A 16,391-nucleotide genomic window follows, 5' to 3' on the forward strand; every position below is an offset into this window, starting at 1 on the left:
TGTCATTAGAGGAGAGACTAACAGGGCGGGGATTCATTAGCCAGGAGAAGACCATGCTGAGGAGGAACTTATCAATGTGTATAAAAGCTAGGCAACAGTGATGAATTCAGAAGCCTGCGGCGGGAGCCTTCACAGGGCTACTGGGAAGCTCTCAGGGCAGAGATGGAGAAATTTCAGGAGTCTGGTGGCAGGAGAGAGTGAAACTCTGGGAAAGGAAAAAGAGAAGGGAGTGAGGAGAGGGGGAATCCTTATCTTGGAGCTCAGCAGTGAAGGATTTTCTTTGGAAAGCTGCCTACTTTCCTGCGGAGTCATTGTGGGACACGCCACGTAATGTGGAGAGTCTGATCTCACACAAGATCATTTCCCCCATAGCAGGCATGAGGCTGGCACTGTGAGGGTCAGCTGAGAAATGGAGGTAGCAAGCACTAGAGAGCAGTGTGATGGCATTCAGTATTTGCTTCCTGGAAGTACCCCTACATTGGAAAAAGAGAAGGGAGCGAGGAGAGGGGGAATGAAGGGCTGAAGAGCTGCATGAGCGAGGGCACGTGATGCACAGTCCAGCTTGTGTGCTAAACGGGACAGTGTTACTAGCGAACTTAGCCTGAAAAGAGGATTTGTACCACACAGATTGCCTTCAGCTCATGCCCCTCCTCATGGTGAGCATGGCTATCAGCCATAGTGGAATTTAGCCATGACGGACACCTGAAGCTCAACAGCAAGGAAGGACCCTTTCACCGTGACTGATCCCACGAACCCATCCTGCCCCTGGGACTGACAGCAGTGCCCCTTCTCCTGCCCTTTCCCCATGCCCGCCTCTGCAGCCGTTCTGGGCCCTGGCTTCCCGCATCGTCTCTCCTCCCTTGTCCCTGACAGCCGGTTCTGCCTGAGGGATCCAGCGCTGGGTCACAGAAGAGCTGAGGTGGGAAGGAACCTCTGGAGGCTGTCTAGTGCACTCCCATGCTCAAAGCAGGGTCCAGCAGAGGGGGCTGCTCAGGGCCTTGTGCAGTCAGGTTGAGAATGGCTGCGAGGATGGAGCCTCCAGAAGCTCTCTGGGGAACCCATTCCCATGTTTGACCACCCTCACAGGAGAAGAGTCGTCTTCTGTGCGCTTAAGTGGGATTTGCTGTATTGCAGCTTGTGCCTGCTACTGCTTGCCCTGTTGTGGGGCCCCAGTGAGAAGCAGCTGACTCTTTCTTCTTCACTCCCCTGCCCCTGCCCCCTCCACCGCCTCAGGTACTGATGCATATCAATAAGGTCCCCCTGAGCCCTCTCTTCTCTTCTCTTCTCTTCTCTTCTCTTCTCTTCTCTTCTCTTCTCTTCTCTTCTCTTCTCTTCTCTTCTCTCTTCTCTTCTCTTCTCTTCTCTTCTCTTCTCTTCTCTTCTCTTCTCTTCTCTTCTCTTCTCTTCTCCAAGCTGAACAATCCCAGCTCCTGCCCAGCCTCTCCTGCTTTGACAGATGATCCAAGGCCTCAACCATTTTCGTAGCCCTTTGCTGGCCTCACGCCAATAGGTCCATCTTCCTCGTACCGGGAAGCCCAGAATGGGACACAGCACTCCAGCACTCCAGGTGGTGTCAGCAGTGCTGAGGAGAGGCAAAGGGAAGGATCTGCTCTCTTGAGCGGCAGGCAATTCTCTTTTCCCTTTCTTGCTGCCAGGCCTTTCATCCTCGCCACTCATCACACCCTTAGGTCTGCCTTGCCTTCCTGACACAAGCGTCACTCTCAGGAGATGCAACATCCGATGGGATGCTGAAGTTCAAAGAGGACGCAAGGAGTCACCAAATCTGCCTGGTTTTGAGGGTCCGCATTCCCTTGTGCAAGGGCACATTTGCTGACTGCTGAAAATACCTATTGCCACCCTTCCCGGCATGCTCCCTTACGGCCTCTGCCCTCCACCTCTCTGCATCCTGCCCCTGCACAGCAGCACAGCAAGCAGCTGAAGGCAGGTTCACCTGCAAGCAGCAGAAGGGCTCCAACTCCACGTCCTTCTTGAGGGCAGTGGGCTGCCTGGCGGGCTTCCAATGTATGGAAAGAGGGTGGCAGCTCAGCACAATTCCTAAGACACGTTCAAGGCCCACCGGGTACATTGGCAGAGGAAAATGAAGACCCCTGAAGGGAGATTGTGAGTGCTTTTGGTGGAGGGCCTCACAGCTGACCCTGAGAGCCATCGGGGGGCCGGGATGACCAGGCAGCAGAGTCATGCTCTGTTCCTCTGAGGCTCACAGAGACTGAAAAGTCGCCTTTGCCTGTGGCCTTGATAGTGCCGGTCTTCCATCCTTCTGAGCCCATTTGCTTAGTTTTGGTGCTCTGGGATCCATTGAGGGAGCTCCACCCAAATCTGGCAGTGCCCCATGCTTACAGGTACCTGATTACACGTGTCCCATGTGCTGGGAGAGGGGAGGTAGTCCCTCCCCAGCTGCCAGCAGAGAGAAGTAAGCTCAGGACAGAGGGCAATGCTTTTGCAGGCAGAGCGGGTGGCTAACGGAGGCTGGAGGAGAAAGAAACAGCACCACAAGTCTCCAGCTATGCTGCACAACGTCTTTAATGAGAAGGGAGGCAAAAGGGCAGTGAAGCAGTACAGAGAGCAAGACACACGTTCCCAGGGTTCAGTGAAGCACAGAGAATTGCTCGTTTCCCCAGCACAAGCACCAGGCAAAGTGCTTGCCTCTTCCCATTCCCCCTCTACCTTGTGGCAATCACGTCCCCACAACAGCAATTCCTAACCCTGGTACCCTGTGCCCATCAAGCGGAGATGCAGCCAAGTGGAAGAGCAGGAGCTCTTTCCCGAGGAGTTTGGAGAAAAGCAGAGCCAGAGGCAGCGTGGCAAGACCTGCCATGCAGCGAGGCGCAGCGGGCACCGTTGGCTCGCCCCAGGTGGGATGGGGGTACCCAGCTCGTCTGCAAGCCATGGCCGTGCTTGCAGTCTCGGGTGCCCATTTCCTTCCAGGTTCCTGGGTGGTGGCGCCGAAGGGGATGATCGTCTGGCTTCAGCAGTTTAGACTGCAGCGGGGGGGAGGCAGACACAGTCCGACCGCGCCCAGATCAAGGGAGCCGCCAGATGTGATGGGCACCCCCGCAGCACTGAGGGAGCTGCCAACAGCAGCTGACAGAGAGGATCCCACGGCTGTGCTCTGAGGGAAGGAGGTGAGAATGGGGCCAGGCAGGGTCACCACGACCGGGGAGGCCTGGATGGCAACCGTCGAGTCAGCGCAGCGGGCGATGCACGGCTCATTGCAGCTGCTTGCAAGTGGGGTTGGGCCAGAGGTGCCGCAGGGGCGTGGCAGGCAGGGTCTGAAGCAAGACATCTCTCTGTGAGGGAGGCAAAGCTGAAACACAGAGCAGGGGAGGGAAAAGAGGGCAGAAGTTGGAGGACCCCGGATAATGCTGAGTGCGTGGCAACTGCCCCGTGCCTGGGTTTGGAGCAGAACTGATTTAGCAAGGCCAGCCCCATGCTTAGACGAGATCCCGCAAGGAGCTGCAGGCATGGTTTGGGCAAGCCCGCAATGCCTTCCCCTAGCTCTTCATCTGCCATGCCACACAGGCCTTCCCCTGTGGCTGCCCTATTGGAAACTACCAAGCTGGAAGAGCTCTGCTCCCTCTTCTCACTCAAGAGGCTGCCCTCGTCCCTGAGAGCAGGGGGAGGCTGCTGAGGCCTCCCTTCACTCCTGCTTCCAGAGCGACCTCAGGACGCACGGTCACATGCCCTCCGAGTCACACAGCACGGGAATGCTGACCAGCTTTTCACGTGAAATGCATCAGAGTGGGCTTAAAGCAGCTCTGCAAAGACCGCTCATACCACATCTCCAAAAGAAATGTTTCTGCCTTCAAGATGGCAGGGGATGCGCTGGGCTATTTGGTTAGGGACGACCTGCTGCAGGTGGAAATTCTGGGGCACTCGCATGCCCGCAGCTGAACCCAGAGATCCCCCTTCTGCTTGAATGCACCCTCCTCTTCCCAGCTCTCCATCACCACCCCGCTGGAAAGGAGAAAGAGGTAAAGGACCTTAAACATTTCTTTTCAAGTGCCAAGCTTGCCAGCCACCTATCAAGGTTGAGTAGCCAGCATGAGAGCCGTTCAGCCCGTAGGAAGAGAGGGAGCGGAGCCAGGCTTACCTAGTTCCCCAAGGAAAGTGAGGCAAAGAGAGGAGGATGGCAGAGCCTGGCGCAGCACAGGCTTTTATGCTGTGTCCCAGAGCCCCAGGGGGCCCAAAACATTCCTTGCTCATGAAGCACCCAAACACTCGTGGCTGCTGCTGCTTGCAGAGCTCTCGCTGGTGATTAAGCCCTTGCCTCTCTCAGCTGAAATGTTTTGCTCCCACTTCATAGGAGTTGATGGTGGAACGACTCATCTGTGTCGCAGCCACCCCTGCGGACTCCTAGGGTCCGTGAAGTTGGAGGTGTCAGGCTCGCTGTCCAGAGAGGTTTTTAAGCGGATTTGCGTCATGCGGATTGCCTTTGGCTCCTCCGCCTCTGCCCGTGGTGAGCATGGCCATGAGCCGTGGTGAGGTTTGGCCATGAAGGACACCTCAAGCCAGCGCTCGAGTGCTTTCCATGGAGGGACTCAGGCTGACCCTGAGAGACATCTCTCCCTGCAGGTTATGGCAGACGCTCCGGAGGTGGTGGGCTAAGTTCAGGGAGAACGTGAAGGCTGCGCAGTCCCATAAGGGAGACGAGAGTCAGGTCTGCAGGGCCGAGGCAAAGCTCCACAGCAAGGAAGGATGCTAGTGAGCTGGAGGCAAGCGCCTTGGGGGCAGGAGTGAGGGCTGTGACAATGTTGCTAGTTCTGATGCTGGTCAGGCTGCACCACAGCCTCCGTCAGCTGCCTTGGAGCCTGGGAACGACGGCAGGTTCATGGTGAGCAGGACGAAGCCAGAGAGCGGGTTGGTCCCCTCCAGTGTGGAAAGGGCAAGCGGTCACTCTCTGGGATCTCCATAGCCATGTGCGTAGGGGACTTGAGTGGGCCTTCACGCTTCTTGCAGGCGGGGGTCTGGGCTCTGCTTGGGCAGTGGAGAATCTCCTGCAAACAAGCAGATCAAGGTGTAGGAGGGAGATCAAAGAGGTTCCTGCGTCCTTCCCTGAAAGTGACCCACACCCAAATGGACCTGTTTTGCGCAGCAGCTTCATTGCGGAGGCCAAAAGCCTGCATGGGCTGCTTCTTAGGAGTGGCTCGGGGCAGCGAGCTGCAGCGTGCGGCTGTTTCTCCTGGGTGAGGGATGGCGTGGCGCATTCAAGGCATTTTCATTCCAGAGCAACGTTGGATCGGTCTCCCGGAGCAGCTGGGAGCCATCGTACTGTGGAAGAGCTGGGAAAATCCCTGAACTCCAGGGAAACGTGAGTCGCCCTGCTGTTGACTTTGGTGGAGATGGCGTCCTGGCCTCAGGCGTGCCAGGAATACCGAGCTTGTGTCCTCATTCTTCCTGAAGTGCCACTTTCCTGAAGGGCATTTCCAAATGGTTTGCGTTATTGCTGAAGCCCCTGGTGCCTCTAGGCAGTCGCATGCTCCTGCCTTCCAGCCCTTTTGTGGCTGGTCAAGGGCCCTTGTGACTCAGCACATCCCCAAAGAGGTGAGGGAGGAAGGACCCGCCTAAAGGTCCTCAGGGCCAACGTCCTGCTCCAAACAGGCCAAACTTCCCAGCTCCACCCGGTGGCTCAGGGTCTGAGCACCGACACGCACGGAGATGCCAGTGTCCCTCGCGCAGCCTGTGTCAGGGCTGCACCGTACTCACTGAGGCTTGTTTTCCCATTGCCAGAGCTGGGTTTTCCCTTCCCCGCCTCCCCTCCGGGCCTTCTCTCCTCCAGGCTGCACAAAGCCAATGCTGTCGACCTCTGCTCCTACGGCATGGGCTTCAGCCCCGCCTGACTGAGTCTGGCCCTGGGCCTGTTGCTCTCTCCAGGTTTCTGATGCGTCTCTGGTCCTGGGGGACCCAGACAGGGCACTGCAATGCAGGTGTTGCCCCAGCAGCAGTGAGAAGCGCAGAGCATCGATCGCTTTGCTCAGCTTGCATTGAACCGTTTGAGTTGGAAGGGACCTCTGTGAGTGGGCTAGTCCAACGCCCCGCTCGAAGCAGTGACGACTACGTCGGGTTGCTCAGGGATGTGTGTAGGCAAGCTTTTTCCTCTCCCCAAGAAGGGCAATCCAGCAACCACGCTCTTCCAGGGCTTGACCACCCCCATGATGCAAAAGATTCTTCATCTTAATCTGTGTTATATGTAGCTGGACTTTACAGTGCTACAGCTTGTGTCCTCTGCTCCTTGCCCAGTCACTGTGAGCTCCAGAAGCGCCTTCTTTTCTTTCTCCTCCCGTGGGGCAACTGCAGAGAGGAATGAGATCTCCCCTGAGCCTTCTCTTCCTAGGGCGGCCAAAAGCTAGGTCTCCCAGCCTCTCCTCATATGTCACATGCACCAGACCCCTAGTCACCCTGGTGACCCTGTCTTCCTGCCCGGGACTCACTCCACAAGGGCAATGCCTTTCCAGTACTGGAGATTCAAGACCGGGCACACTGTCGGTCTCCCAGGTGCCAAAGAGAGGGGAAGGGTCGCTGCCCTAGCCCTCGCCCTCGCCCTCAGCCTTGCCCTCGCCCTCGCTGTCACCGTTGCCCTGCTGGCTGCAGCTTGCCAACGCAGCCCAGGATGTGGCTGTCTGTCCTCGCAGCCAGAGCATAGTGCTGGCTCAGGTTTGGCTTCTTGTCCGCCTGGCCCCACCAAGACCCTTTTAAGCAAGCTGCTTCCTAGCCAGTCGGCCTCCAGCCTGCCCTGTGTTATTTCAGCCCAGGGGAGGACGAGCCTTTGCCGTTGTTGACCTGTAGGCACTGGCTGTCAGCCCCTTTCTCCAGCCTGGTGAGTTTTCCCTGAATACCAGCCTGGGCCTCCAGTGTGCCAGCTGCATGTCCCCGGTCTGGCCTCTTGTAAGAATGTACTGAAAGTACCCTGTGGCACCGTTCAAGCTGCTCAGGACACTGTCCAGTCCGGTGTTGAATATCTCCAGTGATGGAGACTCCACAGCCTCTGTGGGCAGTGTGTTGCAGCGCTTGGCCACCCTCATCATCAGCAATTTTTTTCTTATGTGGAGATGAAATTTTCTGTGTCTCCATTTGTGCCTAATGCCCCTTGTATGCTCACTGCATGACACTGAAAAGAGTCTGGCTCCATGTTTGCTACACCCTCCCACAGGTGTTCATGCGCACGGAGAAGATCACCCCCCTCCTCGCCTTCTTCAGGCTAAACAGTGCCAGCTCTCTCAGCCTCTGCTCGTAGGACAGATGCTCCAGCCCCTTCATGCTCTTTGTGGCCCTCTGCTGGGCTTGCTCCAGAAGGTCCATGCCTGTCTTGTCCTGCGGAGCCCAGAACTGGACGCAGCACTCCGCATGTGGTCTCGCCAGGGCTGTGCAGCGGGCAATCATCAACGCCCTTGACCTGGTGGCTCTTCGTGATGCAGCGAAGGATGATGCTGGCTTTCTTGTTGCAGAGGAACCTTGCCGGCTCATGTTCAACTTGGTGTCCACCCAGAGTCCCAGCTCCTTCTCTGCAAAGCTGCTTGCCAGGCGGTCGGCTCCCAACAGGTACTGCTGCATGGGTTATGAGCGCTGAGGGCCCTCTGACTGGCACTACACCCTTCTGGTGTATCGGCCACCCCTCCCCGTTTCGTATCATCTGCAAACCTGCTGAGGGTGCGCTGGGGTCCCATGATCTAGGCCATTAATGAAGAGGCTGGAGAGCACTGGACGCAGTATCGACCCCTGGGGGACGCCACTGGTGACTGGCCTCCAGCTGGTCTTTGTGCTGCGGATCACAGCCCTTGTGATAAACAGCATCTGCTGCTCTCCCCTCATCCACTAACTCAGCCATCGCATCGTAGAAGGCCCGTAGGAGTGCATAGTTGTGCATGTCCCGCCTGTTCAAATATTGCCTAGCCTGATCCTCCTCCACTGAGGGCAAGTGTGCCTGGGCCTGGACTTTCCCCCTGGTTTCAGGGACCTGGGATTCCTGACGTGCGGTCACCCCGGTAAAGAGCAAGGCAAAGAAGGCCGTCAGTACCTTGGCCTTTTCTTTGTCCTTTGTGACCGGGTCGCCTTTGCCAGTGAGCAGAAGGCCCCTGCTTTCGCTGGTCTTTCTTTTGCCGCTGAGGTACCCGTAGAAACACCTCTTGTTCCCCTTCATGTCCCTCCTGAGATTAAGCCCCAGGTGGCCTTTGGCCTTCCTAACCCCATCCCTGCATGCTTGGAGAGTGTCTCTGCGTTCTTCCCAGCTCACATGTCCCTGCCTCCACCTGCTGTATGCTTCCTTTAGATGTCGGCGTTCCTCCAGGAGCTCCTTATGCACCCATGCGGGCCTCCTGCGGCCTTTGCTTGTTGGGATGGACCATTCTGGAGCTTGAGGAGGTGATCCTTCCTTGAAACTCAGCCATCACTCCTGGACCCCTCTTCTCTCCAGGATGGTGTCCCATGGGATTCTTCCAAGCAGATCCCTGAAGAGGCCAAAGTCTGCTCTTCTGAAGTCCAGGGCTGTGATTGTGGCTTTGGGCTTTCTCTCCTCCGCTCAGGAGCCTGAACTCCATCTCGTGATCACTGTGCCGAGGTTGCTCCCAGCCTTCCCGTTCCCGACCAGTTAGGTCTTCTTTGTTCGTAAGCATGAGGTCCAGCAGAGCACCTGCCCTCCTCAGCTCCTCCGTCGCCTGTGTCAGGCACTTGTCGTCAAGACCCTCCAGAAACCTCCTGGATGATCCGTCTTGGACAGGGAGCTCTCTGTGATAAAAGCTCACAGCACAGGCATTTCCACAAGGTGAACGCAGGATCTCCTCTTGACAGGGAAGGGAGTTAAACCAGAGCATGGGTGGCCCCTCCTTGCTTGGCCAGCCTCTGAGAGGAGCAGCAGAGCAGCCTGATGCTCCCCGGGGGATGCATCAGAAGCAGGTCTGACCCCCAGCACAGCACTTCTCCCAGCAGCAGAGCTGCAGTCTGCTTCCCTTGGCCCCGCTGCCCTCCTGAGCCAGAGCTCTCCAGAAGGGACCCCCCAGGAATGACGGCGCTACCCCGCTCTGCGCTCTGGAACTGGAGCTGTGAGTTCACATCTCAGTGGGGCCTCAAGCTGCTGCTTCTCTGGTGGCTTTCCTCAGCGTGTTTGCATTTTTATACCCGTGCATGGCTGTTGGGTAGATTGCTTTATGCACTCTGGTCCTCCTTGCTTCCCTGCCCTCCGGCTCTGTTCTTTCAGCGTGACTGAACCCATCCTGCGCCTGGGACTGACAGCGGTGTCCTTTGTCCTGCCCTTTCCCCATGCCCGCCTCTGTAGTCGTTCTGGGCCCTGGCTCCCCGCATCTTGGTGCTGCCACCAAGAGGGAACTTGGCAGGCTGGAGAAATGAGCAGAAAGGAACCTCATGAAGCTTGACAAAGGGAAGTGCAATGTGCCGCACCTGGGGAAGAATAACCCCATGTACCAGTAAAGGCTTGGCTCTGAGCAGCAAGGAGGAGCTTTGCAGGGGAAGACGCAGGTGTCCAAGCAGGCAGCAGGTTGAACATGAGACAGCAATGCGCCCTCATGGCAGAGAAGGCCAACAGCATCCTGGGCTGCAACAGGAAAAGCGTAGCCACCAGGCAGAGGAGGTGATCCTTCCCCTCCACTCAACACAGGTCAGGCCACATCTGGAGTGCTGTGTCTGGCTCTGGGCTCCCCAGCATAAGAAAGACATAGACGTACAGGAGCAAGCCCAGCAAACAGCCACAAAGATGAAGAAGGGACTGCAGCATCTGTCATAGGGGGAGAGGCTGGGACACGTGGGATTGTTCAGCCTGGAGAAGACAAGGCTCAGGGGCGATCTTATCAACATACACAAGTATCTGATGGGAAGGTGTAAAGAAGTCAGAGTGCGACTCTTCTCGGTGATGCCCAGCGACAAGACAAGAGGCAACAGGTACACACTGAAACAGAGGAAATTCCGTCTCAACAGAAGGGAAAGCTGTTTTATTGTGAGTGTGGTTGAATGCTGGAACAGGCTACCCAGAGAAGCTGTGCTCCCACCCTTGGAGATAGTCAAAACCTCCCAGGGCACAGTCCTGGGAAACCTGCCCTGTCTGGCTCTGCTTTGAGCGGGGTTTGGACTAGATGATCTCCAGAGGTCCCTTCCAACCTCAACGGTTCTGTGATACCGTGCTCCTGTGACTTGCCTTTGCCCTTGTTGAACTGCAGGTGGTTCCTGTTGGCCCCCTTCTCCCACCTGTCGAGGTTCTCCTATTACCAGCGCTGCCCTCCAGTTTCTCGGCTGCATTGGCCCCGCCCCAGACTCATCTCTCCAACAAATGTGCTACAAGCACCCTCTGTCCCACTGTCCAGGTCACCCCTTAAGACGTTAAAGCCCGTTGGCACCCCGAGTGATCCCTCAGGGACGACACTGGGAAGCAGCCACCAGCTGGCCTTTGTACCACCCAGCACAAACCTTTGAGCCTGACAGCCCAGCCCATTTGCCACACAAGTCAGCATCCAGGTCTCCTCTCCGCAACTCAGCAGACTAGCTCCAATGATACTGAGAGACCATGCCAAAGGCCTTGCTGCAGTCAGGGATAACAAGGGTAGCAACAGCGTTGCAGCAGTAAAAGCTCTTCCTGCTGTTGGTTATTAAGTCTCTGGCCAAGTTTTCCCTGTTCATGAGGAGCAGGTCCAACCTCAGCCTCCTGTGTCACATCTCAGAGATATGCAAAGAAGTTTTCCTTGGCTCATTTGGCTGGTTGGAGCAGGAGGTGGATAAACAGGGTTCATGGCCCAGGCAGGGACTCTGGTCGGACCTATGGTCTGGGCTGGGGATTGAGGGACCTGCAGGTGTGCATGTACGTGTGAATCAGGAGAGGAGGGGGTGTCCACTGTGGCACTGCAGTCCTGACTAGCCCACGAGGAAGAAAGGATTGGGCCATTCGTGGTGGTGACGCCAGCGTGAGTGGGTGTTTCTGTGGGTGCTCATGAAGGCACTGCTCTCTGTCTGCATTCATACATGTGGCCAGGTCATGGGTGTGTATTCTGTGTGAGTGTGTGTGTGCGCGCGTGCACACGTGCCCATTGTGAAAGCTTGCTCAGCCTTGCCCCTGGCTGGACCTACGCATGGGAGCAGCAGCCAAGAGGCTAGGAAGGAGAAATCCCCCAGGTCTTCCAGACCGCTGGATTTGTCTTCGCTGAACAAGCACCAGCCTTCACCTCCTCTCCACCTGCACAGCGGTGAAGGTCCCCGCTTGCCACCAGGAAGCTGGGGGTTTAGCTCCCTGAAGGGAAGGAAGAACCAGCTTTGTCCCCAGGACACCCACACTCCTGTGGGGGGACCTCTCTGTGTTCCTGTCTGCCTGGTGATCCACAGCCTTCTCTGCTCCTCAGGCGCACTTTGTGAGGTCTGGATGCTAAGAAAGCAAAGGAGAAGGTGAGAGAAGATGCTAAGAAAGCAAAAGAGAGGGCAGGAGCAGCACAGGCAAGGGGCTGAGGAGCAGGACAACTGCCACCAGCCCTGGAGCACCGCACAGAGGGGAGTGCTGGTGGAAGTGTGCAAAGTGAGAGGCCTCAGCTGGGAGGGGACTGGGAAAAAAGGGCCTTAGCAGAGGATGGTTTTGATCCATCGACCTCTGGGTTATGGGCCCAGCACGCTTCCGCTGCGCCACTCTGCTCCCCCCAGGATCTGGGTGGGGAGCTTGCAGAGCCCTCCCTGCCGCTCCTGCACACTGACAGCACCAGCGCTTGGGCTCAAGGGGGCTTCTGTTCCTCTTGCCTGGGCCTGAGCCTGGGCCTGGGCCCATGGAGGAAAAATGTCTCCCCAGGAAGCCCAAAGGCTGTGTGCCCAAGCTGAGGCCCCCTTGGTTTGCCCTTCTGACACTGTCTCCTGCGCATCACACATGGGAGGAGTCTGTGTTTGCCCCACTGAGCTGCCTCTGCAGGGGAGGACAGAAACTCCCTTGCAGTGCAGCCTTGCTTTTGCTGACCCTGACAGCCCAGCAGCTGCCCCTAACACTGCACCAGGGCCACGGAAATGACAGAAATGCCTCCTATGCATCCCTGGAGCCATACATTGGATTTCAAGCAAGATCAGCCTCTTGACTTGGGTTGTGGTCACCATCCAGACAAAACCGTGCACAGGCAGACCTCTACAGTGGCTCATTCTCGGACATCAAACTTTCTCTTTCCCCCCACTCGTCTACGTCCCTCCGGTTCCCTTCACCCCACCATTTGCCCTTCCACGTAGCTCACCCCTCCTAACGCCTCCCCTGAGTTCTTTCTCCAGCTCTCTAGAGCCGGAGGGCAGCCACGCCAGCAGACAGTGCCGTTTGTGTGTCTCCTGTTTCCACTGTCTCAAAACTTCAAGACCGGGGTCCTTGGATTCCTTGCAGTCTTTCCTCTTCAGCTCCTGCTCTTGGGCTCTCTGCTTTCTCTTCCGTCTTAAGAGACCTGATACATGGAGCTCCCTTCCCTTCCTCCCCTCCAGCCACAGAGATGCCAGAGGGAGAGTCAAATGCTGCTCCGGCATCAGCATATCCCAGATGCCACCCTGACAACCAGGCGTTGGGAGCTGCAGCCGTAGCCCTGGGGTTACGCCTCTGAAACCCTGGATGCAGGCACTTCTCCTTCGCAGCGCAGGTCCCAACCCTAGTGCTTAGAGCCCCCAGGCCTCAGAGGCAGGCAGGGAGGAAAGACTCCTCACCCTGGGGAGGCAGCTGGAACTCCGGGACTTCCCCAGCAGTGCTTCCTCCGCGGGGCTGGGCATCTGGTGGCGCCTCTTGTCCAGTCCACCTCACTGCACAGCAGGGACTGGGAGGTAAATGAGACACCTCCCTCAGAGTCCCAGGTGTGGTGAATGCGCTCTGAATGTGCTCATCTGTTTGTGGGTGCCCAGCTGTGGTGTGTCCCAAGGATGGAAAGGAAAACCCCAACACAGTCTGGCCCTGAAACTCGCAGCAAGCTGGATGACGTTGCACAGGGCACGTGATCACTGCTGCCAAGAGGTTTGGGGCGGGTAGCTGCGGCTGAGCGAGGAAGGCAATGGATGTGAAGTCCAGGGGAGTTTCCCCACACAGGTTGGAATCCTGCCAGCTACAGGGCACCGTCCTCTTCTGGGCTGCCTGGAGCGACGAAGCTCCAGCCCTGGACAAAGCCCCGCAGCCGCAGTCCCTCCAGCTGCACAGCATGCCCAGTGCACCCCCCATCCCTCTAGTCATCCTCAGCTTCCCCCAGCATCGCCAGGGTGTGTGGGAACCACCTTTCTCCTTTCCCAGCTGCACAGGCTCACAGCTTTCCTGACAGAGGACTGCTCACCTATGGGGAGGGGTGGATTTTCTTCAAAGGGGCATGTTTTCCCACGCGGCCCGAGCCGAGATGTGTGTGCTTCTGTGACGGGAAGGGAGGCCCCCCACGTGGAAACGTCTGCAAGTTTTTGCAGCAGCAGGAGAAGAGACGGGGGAAGGGAAAGACCCTATCCAAATGCCGCTTCCTGTTCTTTTTCCTTCTGCTACATCTTCCTCACCTTTCGGACTCCTGGCATAGTCCTGAAAGCTCAGAGAGGGTCAGATGGTGCCTGGGAGGAGCAGGAGGAGGCGGGTGTAGGTCTGCATGCGTTGGTGGTATAGTGGTGAGCATAGCTGCCTTCCAAGCAGTTGACCCGGGTTCGATTCCCGGCCAACGCACGCACGCGCCCTTTTCTCCTTCCAGGCGCCTGCTGCAGAGGCACTTCCACCTCCTGCTAGAAAAGAGTCCAGCTTTCACCAACAAGTTCATGTTCCCTGGGGGAGCCACTCCCCTTAGTGCATGCACAGGCAGGATGGGGCACCCCCCCAGAGCCCAGGAGAGACAGGCCTGGCTTCAGCAATGCCTGCCTTGGTGAAAGTGCATGCCAGGGACTGGAGTCAAGCAGAGATGGGCTGCTTGGCAGGCGGCTGTGCTCATCACAGTGAAAGAAGTGCTTGCAGGCACATGCCTCTGCCCCACTTCTCCCAGCGCCCACGTCAGTCCTGCCTCCCCCTCCCTGCACACAGCCTCTGGCCGCTCCTCCACGTTTCACACCCCAAGCATCTCTGCCTGCTCCCAGGCCTGTAAGAGCGGAAATACCCCAGCGCCGCTGCTGCTTCCCACATGAACGCACCCACCCAGGCACTTCTGTAGAGACATTCTCCCGGCTGCACTGGCTGTACCGGGATCCGTGCCTGTGCTGAGCGAGCCAAGAACACTGCAGCCCACCCATGGCTTCCATATCATGGACACACAGCCCTGTCAGAGATCACCCTCAGGGCTGGTGTGAGCAGAGCAGCACAGAGGGAAGGCACAGTCCCCACAGCCCTGGGCGGAGAGGCACCAGCCTCTGCTCTGCCCCTGTCCTCCCTCCCCAGACACCCAAGGCCTTGGCTTCTCTTGGCAGAGTCTCTCCATGGGCCGTCTCCTCACCCATGGATGGGTCTCGCCCGTCTCTTTGTCTGTGGGGCTCCACACTTTCTCTCCCAGGGCCCCCAGGTGAGGGTGCTGAAGAGAACTGCTGATATGGCACCAGGACTGCTTGGGGCAGCTACGGGCTCCCAGCTGAGACCAGTGCTGACTGCCTGCTGAGGAGGGACTCCACGCTGACGGCCTCTCTGCACTGCTGACACGTGGGCCAGAGGAGAGGGATTTCCTGCCTGGCCCAGAGCTCAACCTGCTGCTGTTGGACGTTGTACCTGGCAAGCAGAAGATTAATGCCCTGGAAGGATAAAGATGAAGATTGAAAATAACACCTCAGAAAGTTGCTGTGAGGAGTACAGTGTGTGTGTGTGTGTGTGCGTGCGTGTGTGTGTGTGTGCATGGGTGGGTGGGGGCGGGGGGGATGAGTGGGCTTGGCAGTGTTCCTTTAGAGTGCAAGAAGGGAGAGGTGCCCACAGGCTCAATTTGCACTCCAAGCTGTGCGGGGAGGGGATGTTCACATGGAAAAACCCCAGAGCCAGGCGTGGGGCTGCCCACGGTGCCTGATCTACACTCCCAGCCCTAACACACTGCCTCTGCCCACCCAGAGCATCCAGGGGGCTGGGCCATTTCTGAGGCAGGAAAAGGTGGCCCTGAGAGGCCCCACAGGGGCAGCGCTGTGGCGCCAGTGGGGAGGACATCTGGCTGCTCCCCAAAGGCTGGTGGCCTGAGCCCACCCCAGGACGCCGTGCCACGAGCAGCGGAGCTGGGGAAGTGGTGCTTCCCGACTCGCCAGGTTCTGCCCAGCTTGTGCTTCCCCAGCCACCAGCCAGGCCAGCTTTGGAGGTGGGCAGGAACAGGAGAGCAGGGGCAGAACTGGGGCCAGCAGGAAGGCCATGGGGCAGGAAACATCAGGAACCACCCCCTCCTGTCTGCTGGGGAGAGGCAGCCAGAGACAGGCTCCAGAGGGGACAGCCTTCAGAGCAGGAGCTGCCTTGCGGATGGCAAGGCCACCGCTGGAACGGAGCTGTCCCCTGGTCTTCTGGGGTTTGCATCTGCCCAAGGAGGGACTGGCAGCCTCCCTGCCCAAAGAAAGACTGTCTCCTATGCACAGAGCCAGGCTCACCAAATGGCACAAGGACCTGTACATGGGTGCCCAAGCAGGCACATGCATGGAGAGAGAAAGAGGCGGTGGCAGTGCCTGAAGCCATTGGGTGTAGCGGGGCTTGCAGGCAAGAAATCAAAGGTGCCAAAGCGTGCTGCTGGGACCTGCAGACCCACGAGTTTCTTCTGGCGTCCTCGTTGGTTTACGACAGTGTCAGAGCCCTGAGGAGCCAAGAGCAGGTGACTGTGGGCATCTTGAACCGCCTGCCCCGCGAGTTCCTTTGGTTCTGCCATTGAAGAATTCCCTTTTGCATTCTCACAGCCGGAAGAAGTTTCCTGACCATGTGCCTTGGGCCCCTCTGCTCCCTGCTCTGAAATGCCTCCAGCTCCTGCTGTTGCCTCCAAAGAGCCCAGCGCCACAAGGGGAGAGGTCCTGCCAGCAGCCAGCTCTCTGTGCCCCACGCACAGGAGGAGCCTGAATCCATCCCCCCCCCCCCCTCCCCGGCTCAGGCAGGCTCTAGGGAGAAGAGCGGAGGCTGGCTAAGAGGTCAGGATGGCCGAGCGGTCTAAGGTGCTGCGTTCAGGTTGCAGTCTCCGTGGGAGGCGTGGGTTCAAGTCCCACTCCTGACAGACTTCTGCCTGCCAGTCTTTTCCTTCCCCAGACTGGGAAGTGTGGAGACTTTCCTCCCAGAAATCCTTCTCCGCGCATGCTGTGCTCTCCAGTCTGCGCCGCTCAGAGAAGCCCATGGCTTGTGGTGAAGGAGCGAGGGGAGTCCCTCGGGTCGGATCAGCTCCCTGAACGGGCTCTGGGGTCGATAGGATTTGCACCTCTGCTGTCCCCAAAGAGGTCAGGGCCTCGGGGCTGGCACCCATTTCAACTCCTGCCTAGCTACTGGCTCTCAT

At 57.9% G+C, this 16,391-nt stretch overlaps 3 non-coding genes across 3 annotated transcripts; 2 read left to right on the plus strand and 1 right to left on the minus strand.

Moving 5' to 3' along the window:
- Window positions 1-11,563: 11,563 nt before the first annotated feature.
- Window positions 11,564-11,635, minus strand: TRNAM-CAU (transfer RNA methionine (anticodon CAU)). The gene has a single exon. It is a non-coding gene; the product is annotated as a tRNA-Met (tRNA).
- A 1,935-nt stretch (window positions 11,636-13,570) lies between these two features.
- On the plus strand, window positions 13,571-13,642 carry TRNAG-UCC (transfer RNA glycine (anticodon UCC)). Its single transcript has one exon. It is a non-coding gene; the product is annotated as a tRNA-Gly (tRNA).
- A 2,393-nt stretch (window positions 13,643-16,035) lies between these two features.
- Window positions 16,036-16,118, plus strand: TRNAL-CAG (transfer RNA leucine (anticodon CAG)). Its single transcript has one exon. It is a non-coding gene; the product is annotated as a tRNA-Leu (tRNA).
- The last annotated feature ends 273 nt before the right edge of the window (window positions 16,119-16,391 follow it).

The sequence above is a fragment of the Dromaius novaehollandiae genome, chromosome 10 (assembly GCF_036370855.1).
Source record: "Dromaius novaehollandiae isolate bDroNov1 chromosome 10, bDroNov1.hap1, whole genome shotgun sequence".
Taxonomy (NCBI): domain Eukaryota; kingdom Metazoa; phylum Chordata; class Aves; order Casuariiformes; family Dromaiidae; genus Dromaius; species Dromaius novaehollandiae.